Source organism: Nyctereutes procyonoides, unplaced genomic scaffold, assembly GCF_905146905.1.
Source record: "Nyctereutes procyonoides isolate TBG_1078 unplaced genomic scaffold, NYPRO_anot_genome, whole genome shotgun sequence".
Lineage (NCBI taxonomy): Eukaryota > Metazoa > Chordata > Mammalia > Carnivora > Canidae > Nyctereutes > Nyctereutes procyonoides.
Genome location: NW_026575141.1, coordinates 20,204,114 through 20,219,587, shown reverse-complemented (window position 1 = coordinate 20,219,587; position 15,474 = coordinate 20,204,114). Strand labels below are relative to the sequence as shown.

At 38.3% G+C, this 15,474-nt stretch overlaps 1 pseudogene; it reads right to left on the bottom strand.

Annotated features, from left to right (window-relative positions):
* Positions 1–803: 803 nt before the first annotated feature.
* Positions 804–14,685, bottom strand: LOC129498165 (thymidylate synthase-like; annotated as a pseudogene).
* Between the last annotated feature and the right edge of the window lie 789 nt (positions 14,686–15,474).

Below are 15,474 nucleotides of genomic sequence, written 5' to 3'. Positions count from 1 at the left end.
CTGCCCTTCCCCTACTTGTGCTCTTTCTCTCTCTCAAATAAATAAGTCTTTTTTTTAAAAAAAAAAAAAGAAAAAGTATGTGTTTATTTGGTTTTGTAGCCTTACATTTTTACAAGACTCATATTTATTAAAGAAACTCCCAATACACTGTTCTTTCACTGCCTAGAATGCCTTCGATGTGTTTCAGGGTTATAAAACATTGAAGTTTATTCTGAGAATTTTCCATACAGAGGGTGTTACACAGCTCTTTTCTTGCTGAACACACCTGCCCTGAGAAAATGACCTTTGCCTTTAGACCAAACAGAAGGGAGTTGCTAAAGAACACCCACCGAAAGCTTTGAAGTAGGCAATAGAATCAGCCCATCTTTATTGATTGTAATGGTTGATTTTCCATTTAAATAAAGGTGTATGGAGAAACCTATAATGAACTACCTTTGGTGTGAATTTTACCAAAAACTGGTACTGATACCTAAATACACTTATATTCTGGTTCTCCCAGCATCTTACTAAGCTGAAGAGTTTTATAGTGAAACCTCTGATGATTTATGTTTAATAGCAGCTGATAACTAGTCATGATGTGACTTGATTTGAAGCCAAACCCTGTAAGTAGAATTAATGTCCCTGTCTGTTTTTCCATCCCTAGTGCATATTTAACCAAATTATCCTTTTCCCTCTTGATTTTATTTACTCATTAGCTGTGTTGTAATGAAGATTCACAGTGACTAATTCTTCAGGCTCACAAGGAAGTTGAGATATAATCAGTGCTGGTGTGAGGCTGTAGTATGGAACAGTCCTCTTTTACCTTAAGCTGCCACTGGAGAGGTACAGAATCGCAATCTGCCATTTAAACAGTAGGAGGAGCCCTCTTCAGGTTTGTAGAATGAAACACTGTGGAAAGGGTTATGAATAGAATAACACTGGTCCTTTGATGCCATGAGCTCTGTAGCAGTCTAAAGAGAAGTAACAGGACTTCATTTACTGAAGGTGAATTCATGAAACTACTCAGGGATGGTGAACAAACGTGTCTTTTCCTACATAGTTATTTTTCTCCCACTACTCACTTTTCTCCAGCCAAATGTTAAGAGGGAGAATCTAAGTTTTTGTGCTATTTTTCTACTTCTAATATAATTTCCTTTGTTTTTCTTAACTGTGAAGTCCAAAAAGATACCTCTGATATGTGTGTTTCCCCCCCCCCCAAAAAAAAAATTCCAGCGTTTGCTTCCCTTAATACTTTAGGGCTGTATTCTGTTATTCTCTCAGGGCTCACATCACTGTTTTAATTGCTCACACAAGTCTTAAAACTCTCAAATGTCTATCTAGTATTTTTACCAACATCATGGTTCTTCCATAGGAACAAAAACTATCTTAGAATACCTAAGTACAAATTAGCTTAATATGCTAAAATAATATGAGTATTTTCCCTTTTTAAAAAAGAGAACCACACTGAAAAGAACTCATAGCAATCAATATTAGTGGGATTTCATGTCCTTGAATTTGTTCCAGGGGATCTTTCAGGACTGGATACTCTGGCCATATTCAAGGTTAAACTTGACTACATCCAGAAACTAGGTTCTTGTTTTTTTAAACACATGCTGGGCAAACTACCTGAGTCTTATAGCCATTTTGTGTACTCTCTTCCAAGGGGAAGCCCTCCAACTCTTGTCTAGAGTGGAACTCCCGCGATAAGTAGAAGGAACACTGGTCTGAGAGTCTGATGAGCACTCTTCAAGTCCTAACCCACCATGGTTACCATATGATGTCCATCAGCCTGATCTTCCTTGTCTTTAATGGAGAAGATACCTACTACCCTTCTTGTAAGCAGTTGTGATACTCCATGGCACTTTGTATTCAACTCCTTCTACAGTATTTAGTAAAATCTGTTGCCTTTTTTCTTTTAATATGGTTGTCTTTAAACCTTGACTAGAAGCTCAAGAACTGTCACTTTCATCTTTTTATGCACATTTTTCCAGTACATTGTAGAGATGCAAATTTATTTATTTATTTATTTATTTATTTATTTATTTATTTATTTATTTGCCTACCTACCTACCTACCTACCTCTCCCCTTCCAGCATGGAGCCCAATGCAGGGCTTGAACTCATGACCTTGGGATCAAGACCTGAGCTGAGATCAAGAGTTGAATGTTCAACTGATTAAGCCACCCAGGTGCCCCCCAAATATTCCTTTAAATAAGCAAATTCAACTTAACAACATCTGTTAAGATCTATACGTTAAGCCTTTCTTTAGTCGCTATAGAAATGCGAAAATGAATTGGAACTTAAAATCTATTTTGGGAGATGGGAAAACAGCTAACTACATGGATTAGAGTACAAAGGTGAGATCATAGAGATGCTGAATCATTGGAGGGAAAAATTACTTTCAGTGGGAAAAACCTGGGAACTGTTCTTCAAGGAGGGGCATTTCTACTGGCCTGAAGGCTGAGAAGAATTTAAGCAGGTGGAAGCTCACAGGTGGGGTTGTGAGGTACACAAGCTGAACTCAGAGGAGGGAAAATTTCCCTGCCATGTAGAGGAAAAGAATCAAGAGGAATTGGGCTGATTTGTGACATTTAATACTCTTAGAAGAAAGCATGAATGTTTGCCATTCATAATTAATAGAATAAGTATCAGAAGTTTTCTTTGATCAGACTTCAGAGTTCAAGCAAAGATCTAATAAATAATTCATTATTCCTAAGTGTTATGTTCATTTGTAAGTTTTTCCTAGATTTTGTAAACACATAATGGAACAATAATCATTACCCCTTTTTAAAAAAGGGTTTTTATAAGGGAAATAAAGGCAAAGTGGGAAGACTTTTTTGGTTTGTAGAAGTGAAGAGAATACATAATTCAGTTCTTAGAGTCTGACTCATTTTTAAAAACAAAGAATGAAATATGGACATTAAATATCAAACTATGTCCCAGAGGCCAACATCCTTGGATCTTTTCCATTCATGATGGAATTATCATTCTTGGTAATTAGGGAGGAAGACTTATTCTTCCTTCTGTCCTATCTTCCCTGCTAAGTTTGAGCCCACATGGGCCCTAAGCGCTCTGGGAGTCAGGCAAAAAAGTCTCTGTGAGAACTTTTTGAAGCATCTGGATTCTCTTCAAACTCGGCAGTACACAGGTTTAGTTCATCTGGCAAAAGGCCAGTGTGAAGACCACAGACATATCTCCAATCATCTTCTTCCCTCTCAGCCCTACTTCAAGTAAAGCATCTAAAGAGCTTTCATCCTCAAATTGCCCAACTAGCCCCTCACCCTTAGATTAGGGAATACCTTGGCTTTGACACAGGCTGATCATAAAATGCTTCATGTTACAGAACCAGAGATGATGTAATGTGAAAGACTTGGAGTTTAGAGACTATCAAGTAGCAGATCTCAAAAGCAGGGGTCCTCAACAGGACATTATGAATAGGATATAGATCATAGATAGTGATGTAAGAAGAAGGGAAATTTTCTGTTCCAGGTTAAAATAACACAACATGAATACCCTTTACAGCAGATATAAGGTACCTTGCCTAGAGGCCTTTGGATCAATTCTCCAGCTTCCCAATTTGACCCTGCTAACAATCCACTCCTGTACCTTCACAGGATTGCTCATGCAGCCAGAATGAAGAGGTGAAGGAGCCTAGAAGAGTCCCTCCCCATCCCTTCTGGGCATTAGCAACCAACAACTGGGTGATGGAGTATAAAAGCTCAGCTCTCTGCTTCCATATGGAGAAACTGTGAGGTATAATCAATCTCCCCTCAGGATCAGGCCAGGCCTAGGACTTCCTCTTTGAAACATCACCTTTACTTGACTTGGTCCCCTTTCTAATCCTCCTCCTTCTTCTCACTGCCTATTTGAATAGCACATCCTTAATAGATCACTTGTAGCCACATTCTTGGCTCAGGATCTGCTTAAGGGAGAACCTCTTTTAAGCTATCATAATCACATAATCTGGGAGGAAACTACCTCTCCTACCCCCCAACCCTCACTTAGTTTGCAAGAAAGAGAAAGATGTTTCATTTATTAGCAAAATGAGATTTTATGAAAGTCAGATTTATGTCTGCTACTCTATGAAAATTAATCAAAAAAATGATAGCAATATCACCAAGTGGATCTAAAAGAATAGTAAGCATTGGCTGCAATGTTTCTGAAGAAGAATTTTAGAGAACAAATATATCTTACTTCCTGTCTTTCTGTTTTGTTTTGTTTTTCAGTGAAAGTCCTACTTTCTATCTTAGTTATGAAGCACCATATTAGGTTTTTCCAGGTTACATTAGGTTGAAAATGAATGAGCTCAAGAAGAGAATACCTTTCTCTACAGGTAAGTAGCATAAACGTATCTTCTACTGATTTTTGACAGGATAATCTCTATACATCTTGCCAATATTCCATTTAAAATTGGTCTATGTGCCTGCTGCTATTGCCCATAAGGCTAAGACAGCAATGCCCATAGTAACTGGGGCTGTTTCCATTGCCTGTGGAACAATCATGTAACAGTCTAAATACTAGGTAAACCTCAGCTCACTGTTAGGAACAGGGAAAAGAGAAAAATGATTCAGGAGGACAAAATGTCACAGTTGAGACTGAATTAATCTTAAAGAGTTATGTCTAGATTGACCGCCTAATAGTGTATGGGGGATAAAAGAGAGGGATGCTCTCAATTTTTAGATCTTAAATTGGAGCTAAAATGCACACATTTCATCATTTCAGAAGCCCTCGTCATCTTTCCTTAATACTTTTTACAAATAGGATTAACATGTTGTGTTGATTAGTATTTATATGAGCTTTATGTTTCTGTCAGTTGTGGGGATTTTGGTTGCTGCTGATGTGTTTTATTCTGTCCTGTCCTACTGACTAGAGGACTATTTTCTTTTTCTTTCCAAACTTCCCACAGAATGAGCGTTAGGACTGTCTTATTCATTCCTGTGAAACAGATGATTACTGTAAAATCATATTTGCTTCAAGGTTTATAATTTGAATTCTTTCTTATTTATTCTAGAGTATTTTGATATTTAAGGAGCCCTGCAGTGACTTTTGTTTGAAAATATATTGAGTTATGTACAGAAGTTTCAAAGGTTTTCTGAGTAGCAGTTAGTCTTCTTTACGCAGTCTGAATTTCATCAACTGGGAAACTTGATATTTAGATGTACTGCCAACAAATACTGATTTAGTGCAACTATATAGTATCTGAATCCTCCTCACTTTATTTCTACATATCTAGGAATAATTGTCTGGGTCCCAGCCACTTCTTTTACTGTGAAAGCTAAAGGCCACATAACAATTCCAATAACACATTCAGGGAAGGTGAAAATGACAACAAGGAATGTTTTTGATTCTCTGTGATTGACTTGTAAGTTTTATGTCGCCTGCTAACTGCAGCTATGCTCTCCTCTGTGTTCTCCCATGGTTAAAGCAGTCCCTCTTATCCAATTGTGATTGACTGGAATTAGGGTAATCTCTGGGCCTCTATTTGAAAATCCTTGAAATTTTGAGATTTTTACTTTTGTCCAAAACACCTTTGTCCAAAACACAAAACTAAGCATAGGGCCTTGGGTGTCATCTAACAGATCTGCAATTATAATGGATTTAGAGAAAAGCTTTGGACTTCTTCTTGTTCTTCTCTGTAGGATAACCCTGCCTCATTTCTAATCTTTAGGGCAGGCATCTATAATTCAACAAAATAAGGGTAAATTAAAGAGATTTTTTTAAAAAGTGACCCCTTGCTGTTGAGGTGCAGAGATTCAAGATTACCTGGCTTTGAAATTCCCTTTTTTGCCTCTTACTGCTCAGGCCTCTTACTGCTCAAATTGAGAGCTTGCCAGAGTTTTTGCAATGGCTGCAGTGGCTTCTCAGAACTTAATACTTTTAGGTGCTACATCTTTTATTCTTGCTCATTTCATAGTATTGTGGGTTTGAGCTTCTGCTATTGCAAAACTCATAATCCACTCATACTGAAGAATTGCTGAATGTATAAAACTTGAAATTGGACTAACATTCAAGGCCTTTGGACTAATGTTCAAGCATGAGTTGCGGGTTAAACATGGCAGACTGACAAAGCCTTTTGTCTCCACTCCCTTTTTAAACTGGGATATGATTAAAATGGAGAGGATAAAATAATAAATAAGAGATGTCAAGAGAACTTTGGAAGATGAAAGTGTATAAAAGTCTCCTGCCTTGGCACCTAAGTGGCTCAGTGGTTGAGTGTTTGCCTTTGGCTCAGGTCATGATCCTAGGGTCCTGGGATTGAGTCCTGTATCAGGCTACCCTCTGGGAGCCTGCTTCTTCCTCTGTTTATGTCTCTGCCTCTCTCATGAATAAATAAATAAATAATTTTTAAAAAAAGTCTCCCACCATATGCAGCCGGATTCTTCTTCTACTCTAGAGAAGTTAAACCAGGCAAGATATGGTCTCAGGGTAAGTGGGCACAGCTGAGGAAGGGGTGAGGGGCACATCCAGAAAATAGATCAGTGAGTAAAGGTATACATATTGAATGAGGAATGCCTTAGTTCTTCTCTCCTGCTTGGTATTAATATCTCTAGAAGCCAGATTAATACTTAAATAGAAAAAATGAGAAAGAAATGAGTCCAAGAGAAAGATTTTCAGTGATTTGTGGGTGTCCCAGAAAAATGGTGAGTCAGCCTGCAGGAAAAAGAGAGGTCAGGGATCCCTGGGTGGCGCAGCGGTTTAGCGCCTGCCTTTGGCCCAGGGTGCGATCCTGGAGACCCGGGATCGAATCCCACATCGGGCTCCTGGTGCATGGAGCCTGCTTCTCCCTCTGCCTATGTCTCTGCCTCTCTCTCTCTCTCTCTATCATAAATAAATAAAAATTAAAAAAAAATTAAAAAAAAAAAAGAGAGGTCAGCCTTGGTCAGCCTGCAGGAAAGCCCAGAAGTCAGCAAACTCTGCCCCCACCCAGGAACAGATTTTTAATTATCAATGGATCCACCAAGATGACCAGGCATTTGAGGAAAGCCATTAGAATGAAAAACATAAGCCCAAAGCAAAGTGGGGAGGGCAGGACAGAAGGAAATTCATGGGAAATAGAAAAATGCAAGGAGCATAAGAAAACATTAGAAAAAAACCCAACTATCCTAATATTGCCAAAGAGATGAGAGGAGATTGCATTTTTTAAGAGAAGCAGGATAAGAGGAAAAGGGGAACATTAGAAAGGAGAAAAGCTCTTGGAAATTAAAACAGTGATGGAAGATAAAATTGAGGAAATCTCCAAGAAGTTAGAAACAATGCTACCAAGAAAGTGATGAAAAATAGGGAAATTGCTAGTGTTGGACTGGATAGGAAGAAAGACTTATTATTTGAAAGTGATGATTTTTATCTTTTTCTTTCCAGGGATTCTTTCTCTTATTAGTTTTTCTTGTCTTATCCATTGCTTTGGGCTTCCAGAACAACACTGAAGAGTAGACATAGCAGATATCCTTGCTTAGCTCCTGACTTAAATAATAAATACCTCTTACCTGACTAAAGATGACTCCTTATATTCCTGACTTACTTATTATTTTTAATCATGAATGAGTGTTGAGTATTGCAAAATGGAGATTACAGGGGCACCTGGGTGGCACAGTTCATTAAGTGCCCAACTCTTGATCTCAGCTCAGGTCTTGATCTCAGGGTCATGAGTTCAAGCCCCGCATAGAGCCTACTAAATGGAGATTTCTAAAATCTCCATTCAGAAGAGTAAATGGTTTTTCTCCTGAAATTTCAACCAGTATTGTATTGGCCCAGGAATAGAATAGAGGATTGAGAATCAAAGTATAATAAATTGTAATATACGTTTTACTCAATATTTTTAAGATAAAAATTTATGTGGTCTTTATTATGTTGAGGTATGTTCCCTTTAAACCTCCTTTGTTGAGGGTTTTTATCATGAATGGATCTTGTGCTTTGTCAAATGTTTTTTCTGCATTTATTGAAATGATCATATAGTACTTATCCTTTTCTTATTGATGTGATGTATCACATTGATTTGTGAATGTTGAGCCATCCTTGCAACCCAGGAATAAATTCCACTTGATCATGGTATGTGATTTTTTAAAATGTACTGTTGAATTTTGTTTGCTAGTATTTTACTAAATAGGCCTTTTGTTGGCTTTATGACAGAGCAAGGCCAGCGGCATTACGGAGGGCACATGATGGAATGAGCACTGGGCATTATACTATATGTTGGCAAATGGAATTTAATTAAAATAAAAACATTTTTAAAAAATAAAAAAAAAAGACTTTGGGGTCATATCTTTGAAATCTAAACACCAAGGGAGATAGCATCCATGTCCCAGGTCTAGGGGAGACTGTAGGAGCCTCACTTTGGTGACCCCTTTCTTCTAAGTTGTGAAACTACCTCCTTTCATGAATGTATGAGTTTGTTCTTCTTCTGGATAAAGCCAAGTAAAAGATGTGGCGACTGGTTGAACACAAATGCCAAATACAATTAACTCTTTAACATTCCCTATGTGCCACAGAAGCATAATCTAAGAGAGGATTTAGACACCTCATGTTTAATTAAATTCTTCACATCACCCTGGTACAATTCCTTGTTTTGAATATTTTCAGCATGACTGGACATATGTATATCCAGATATGTCCAACCATGCTGAAAATATATTACTTCTATGGTCAGTGATTAGTCTTCTATTGCTTTTTTAGTAGCTATAAGAAAAAACTGACTTTACTTGGCCAGAACAACACCTGTTTGCCACAAAATTGTTCAAGTCCTAAGTCCAAGGTAGGAGCTAACACAGATCAGCGGGGAGAAGCTTTGTTACTATGAGGGATATACCTTGGGGATGTATTGTGCTAATATGCATTTATTAACTGAATTCCATCTGAAGTTTAATCAGTCTTCAAAGTAAGGAAATGGATTAAATGTCATCTTATGATATATGATAGATGATATCAAGGCTTTTTTCATCTCAGACTGATTTTCTACTTTGGCATTTTTTCAGGAAAGAGAAGACCCACTTAGAAGCTAGCCTATATACCTTTGCACATTTTCTGTATTGAAAAGCTCCATCTTTATTTTTGAATAAACCTATTTTTATTAATGTTTATTTGCAATTTGAACAAAATGTTCTTCTTGGCTACATTTCAGGGCCTGAATATTTTCACTGCAAGTTTTCTGAATACACCGATAGATCAAATTATTATGCAAAGTGAAATTGTGTATGTCTGTGTGTGTGTGTGTGTGTGTGTGTGAAATAAAATATAATTCATGATTGACCAGCTCATGGATTATGATGTAACTTTCCCCTCTTGTTATTGTGTGGTTCTGCAATGCCTGTAACTTTAAATTAATTAGAGATTATTTAAATAATTTTTTGAAATAATTTAAAAATGATTTTTAATAATTTTTTGAAAGTGTAGTAAATACTCTGCTCTGGCATCACAACTATGATCAGCATTGAAAAGCCAGTGGAGTATAGTAAAACAACTGAGTTTTTAATCAGTTTTTATATTTAAATTTTAGTTTTATCATTTATCAGCTGTGAGACTTTTTGACTCATCAATATATGGGGAAAAATAATACCTACCTCTTTAGAGTTTTTGTGAAAATAGTATTTATAAAGTATCTATTGTGCCCAGCATATAGTAGCTGCTAAAAAAAGTCAATCTATTGATGTCATTGTTGTTACAGCAGTGGTTGAGATGTATACCATTTATGATTCTCCATAAAGCAAGCCATTTGATTTCAGGATAACCAAATCTGTAGTTAATGTCAATAAAATAGGATTTGGTCAAGGAAGTCTAAAATGTTTTAAATTCTTTTAAGAGCTAACACAATACTTCTCAACTTAAATGTGCCTATGAATCATTGGAGATTTTGTTCAGTGGTGATTCTGATTTAGTAGGTTTGCTTGAAGTTGGAGATTCTTCATTTCAAACAAGCTTCCAATGATAATGATAATGTTGCTGGCCCATGGAACACATTTGGTATAAAATGGCTCAGGTACTAGGCAAGCTCTTGGAATACTTATTATCACATACATGATAGTTCTTTTTAAATTGGTACACATACCACTGAACCTACTTTATTCAGTTATCCACTATTAAAAATAGAACATATTATTTTATATGCCACTCCTTATTTTTAAAGTATTTTCTGCTTGTTATCTACCAACTGCACAGTTACAGAAACATTAAAATGTACCAAATCCAAATATCTTGTCACTTGTCCTAAATATTTGGGGGCTGGTCCTATGATTGATTGATTGATTGATTTTTATCCAACTTTATTGAGATATGATTGACATAACATTATGTAAGTTTAAGGTGTACAACGTGTTAATACGTATATATGGCAAAATGATTACCATCATTGCATTAACTAATACCTTCAATTAGTCGCATAATTACCATTTTGTATGCATATGTGGTGAGGACATTTAAGATTTACTCTTAACAACTTTCAAGTATGTAATTCAATTTTTTTTAAAGATTTTATTTATTAATTCATGAGAGACAGAGAAAGAGGCGGAGACACAGGCAGAGGGAGAAGCAGGCTCCATGCAGGAAGCCTGATGTGAGACTGAATCCCGGGACCCCGAGATCATGCCCTGAGTCAAAGGCAGACGCTCAACCACTGAGCCACCCAGGCATCCCTGTAATAAGATATTGTTAACTATAATCATCATGCTGTACCCAGAGCTTATTCAGCTTATAACTGGAAGTTTATACTCTTTGACTTAACATCTGTCCATTTTCCCCAGCCCTCAGCCCCTGGTTAACCACTCCCTGCTTCTATGAAGTAACTTTTTTAGATTCCGTATATAAGTGAGATTTGTCTTTGATTTATTCCACTTAGCATAATTCTGTCAAGATCTATATATTGTTGCAAATAGCAGGATTTCTTTCTTTTTACATACCCATCAACAGTACACAAGGGATCTCTTTTTTCTATATCTTGGCAAACACTCGGTCAGTATCTCTTATCTTTTTGAAACTAGCCATTCTAACAGATGGGAGGGGATAGGTCATTGTGCTTTGATTTGCATTTCTCTGAGGATTAGTGATACTGAGCATCTTTTCATGTGTCTGTTGGCCCCCTGTATGTCTTTGGAAAAATGTCTATTCAGTTCCTTACCCATTTTTATATATTTTTTTATCACTTCATATTTGTATAGTTCATGCCTACCACAGAACCTGGTGGGCAATAGATGGTCAAGAATTGCGTGCTGATTATCATGAGAGGTAATAAACAGTGTTAGATGAGTGGTTTTCTACCCAGGTTACATGAGAATTGCCTGGGGTTCTTTTAAAACATTTGGCCCTTCCCTAGACCAATTAAATCAGCATCTTTGCCAGTGAGTCTTGTAGATTTTTAAAACTCTCCAGGTAATTCTAATGAGCAGCCAGGACTGAACCACTAAAATGAGTATGAACAAACATCCAGACTTTTCTTTAAACATCCTACCTATGGATTCCTTCAGGTCAATTACATAATTTTCATTATCCTATATCCTGTCTGTGTTCAGCATGAACCTGTTCTAGGGAGCCTCTGCTGCAAATGGTGAGCATAAAATGCCACCTGAGAATTTTAATTTTGTAACTATCTCTTGCTATCACGGGGCTATTTTTGTTTGTTTGTTTGTTTCCTCTCTCTGTGCTATGTAGCTTTTAAGGAACATTTTAGTTTTTTAATGTTCATTGGAAAAGAAATATATGCTTAATTAAAAAAAAAGTCAAGCAAAAATTCTTTACTTACAAGAATTTAAGTAAAACACCTTCCTCTCTGAACATCCTTCATTCCTACTCCATTCCACAAAATCCACCCCCATTATCTGGTAATTATCCATTACGCCATCATATATATTCTTACATAAACACATTATACACGCAAACACTCTAACTCAATCAAATCACATACCGTTGGCAGCTTGCATGTTCATTTAACAACATATCTTGAAGATATTTTGATTAGCACATACAGTTTGACTTTCTTTTTCTTTCTTTTTCTTTCTTTCTTTCTTTCTTTCTTTCTTCTTCTTTCTTTCTTTCTTTCTTTCTCTTTCTTTCTTCTTTCTTTCTTTCTTTCTTTCTTTCTTTCTTTCTTTCTCTCGTTCATTTTAAGATTTTATTTATTCATGATAGACAGAGAGAGAGAGAGAAAGGCAGAGACACAGGCAGAGGGAGAAGCAGGCCCCATGCCGGGAGCCTGACTCAGGACTCGATCCCGGGACTCCAGGATCACATTCCCGGCCAAAGGCAGGCCCTGAACCGCTGAGTCACCCAGGGATCCCCACCTCATTCTTTTTAAAGGATGCATATCATTCCATCATGTGGATATATCATAATTTTTAAGCATAATCATTATATATGTATTATTAAGGTATATATAAAATGTTTCCAGTTTATAAGTACTGTATTAAAATCAAAGCCACAATGATTGTCCTTGCACATGTCCTTACGTAATTTTGCCATTGTATCTGTTAAAAAATGTAGTTATAAAAAAAAATGTCATTACATTGTCCAACTGCCACTTTCAGATGCTCTCATAGGCAGTGCTTCCCCATCTACCCTCCTGGATTAGCTGAATATGTCAGTCTCCCCTTCTATCTTCCCAGTGTCTCAAAGCAGAGCTTGTTAATCCCCCCACCATGGGGAGATGGTTGTAACCCATTTCTTAGATTCATCCTAAGAGAAGATAGAGGAAGAGTAGAGGAGAAAGAAGAAAGAAATGCTGATTATGTTCCAGACACAGTAGTCCAGAAAGCAACTATACAAAATTGCTTTCCATAACAATTATAGTTATTTTTGCCTCCATTTTTCAGGTGATAAACCTGGCCCCAGAAATTAACTGATCAAGGCAAAGAGGGGTGGAATTGAGATTCAAAACCCAGGTTTATTTTGCTCTAAGCACTTAGTCTCAAAGTTTTAATCTCTTCTGTGCTCTTTGAGTGGTACAGGCATTGGGTCCCACTCACTGTGAATGAGACTGGGGTGACCGGGGTGACCTTTGAGCCCCAATGTCATTTTGTGAATTGCAGCCCCTCCTCTAAACTAGCAGTGTCTTTTCTGGTAACTGGCCAGTCTTATACTCTTTCATTATTGTGTCTTGCTCCTATATCCAAGTTTCTCTTCCAGTACCTCACTTAGTGCTCTAAAAGTTCTTTTTTTTTTCTTTTTAAAGATTTTATTTATTTATTCATGAGAGAAAGATTGAGAGAGAGAGAGAGGCAGAGAAACAGGCAGAGAGAGAAGCAGGCTCCATGCAGGGAGCCCAATGTGGGACTCGATCCCGGGTCTCCAGGATCACACCCTGGGCCGACAGTGGCTCTAAACCGCTAAGCCACTGGGGCTGCCCATAGTGCTCTAAGAGTTCTAAGGCAAGGTACCCTCCTTCACCATATATTTCGGCAAGAAGTTATTAAACTGTCATTTAGCTACAGTGCATGATGTGTGTGTGTATGTTGGGAGGGTGTTTGCATTAACTGGAGGTGACATGATGTCTGAGTTTCTGCTCAGTAGAAACTCAGCTTGCTCAAATTTTCAGCTTGCTCAAATTTAGGGGAGTAGCTTATATGTAATTCTTGAAATTCACTGACCTTCATAAAAATGTGGGATTGAAATGCTTGTGCATGTTTTTAAGAGTAGGTAAATTTTCACTCTCTGATTTTATTCCCAACATCAGCATTTTCACACATCCTTGTTGAGTTAACCAAACTCAAGGCCTTTTGTTACTAAGAGAACCTTTGAGGTTACGGTTACATTTGCCAGAGACAACATCCTTAAATTTTAATGAACTACAACTACTGGTCAACCAATAGATATTTGACCTAGTTCCTTCTCCCTTTAGGGCAAATGAGCTTTCCCTGGACATTTGGTCCAACCCCTGAAGACTGAATCTCCTTCAAACACCTCCTTTAAAGTCACTTTAAACAGCCATTTCCGGGATCCCTGGGTGGCGCAGCGGTTTGGCGCCTGCCTTTGGCCCAGGGCGCGATCCTGGAGACCCTCGGGCTCCCGGTGCATGGAGCCTGCTTCTCCATCTGCCTATGTCTCTGCCTCTCTCTCTTTCTCTCTCTGTGACTATCATAAATAAATAAAAAACTTTAAAAAAAAAACCAGCCATTTACATTTTAATAGTCAGGTGAGGACTGTAACCCACGATCTGAAAGTCTTCAGCTTTAAAGTCATGGATAAGCTCAACTTTTTGAAGGATTTTGAGCTTCAGGAAAGGCCTTGGTTCTCACTGAAGCTGCATTTTCAGAGGCTCAACATGATTCAAGTAAATATGTGCATTTTCAAAGTATGTACAAAGTCATCTGGCTTCAGGCCTGTGAGGTATTGATTATATTGGTGAGCCTGGCATGTAGCTGGACACATTGGAGGGCACAGTCAAGCCCATATGTCCTCACCTCCAGGACAGCTGTCCAAACACCTTTTGTAGTTGGTCTACTTTTTGCCCTGAATAATCTGAATCCTTATATTTGTATTCTGCCTCAAAGTGCCTCTCCAGAGAGCCATAAACTGGGCCTAAATCCTCTTCTCTGTTGGAGAATTCCAGGTGTCCCAAGAAGTCTCAGGAGGCTTTGGCATCCCAGATTCGCAATCCCTTGGAAGATAGCTCCTTAGCATTTGTAGATCCCTTGATAAATCACAGCAACTCTTCCAAAACACCTTTTCGGAATGCACATGTTGTCAACAGCAGAGGAAATTCACCTCTCAGGCTACCGTGTGCCTGCATGCTGAGTACCTCCAGCCTGCTGGTGCCAGGGTGCTCTGTCTTCTGGAACCTGCAGCACAGGATGGACAATATCTGCTCAGGGTATTGCAGCTTCCTGTACAGTGGTGGCCAAAGGCTCAGCACCCTGCTTGCGCATGGTAGGCCAGGACAGCTGGCACTGCAGCTTGGAGACAGGGGTGGATAGGCTGCAGGCACCACTGTGGGGCCCTGGAGATGGGCAAGGTGGTGTGACCTTTCTGTGCACTTCTTTTCCCCTCATTTCCTTTTTTTCTGAGAAGCCTGCTTTCTTGGACAGCCACTACATTAACACACATCTGGAGCCTTGAGAATGGTGTATGGTGCAGCAGAGTGAGCAGAGTTTGACTAGAAACAGACTATGCTTGGAATTCTAGATTGGTTGAATAATCATCTATATCAGCTAGTATTTTCAAGGATGACCACAACAGTATCTGTCATCCCACATGTCTTTCTAGAACCTTTCCATTCTCACCTTAAGGGGTGTAGTTGATTTCTCCTCTAGTTGAAAATGGGTGGATTTGTGACTTTGTCGTAACCAAGAATGTGACAGAAGTGACACTATATGACTCAGAAGCTAGATCGGAAAAGGCGATGTAACTCCTCCCCTTGCCTCCCACTTGTGACAAAAATCTGAATCACTGTGTAAGGAATCCAAGTGTGCTGGGGGCCACCATGCTATGAGGGAGCCCAAACTGGCTCATGTGGAGAAGCTCTGAGACTCTCTCTTACTCTAGACAGGTAGGTAAGTAGGTTAAGTAGGTAGATAAATAG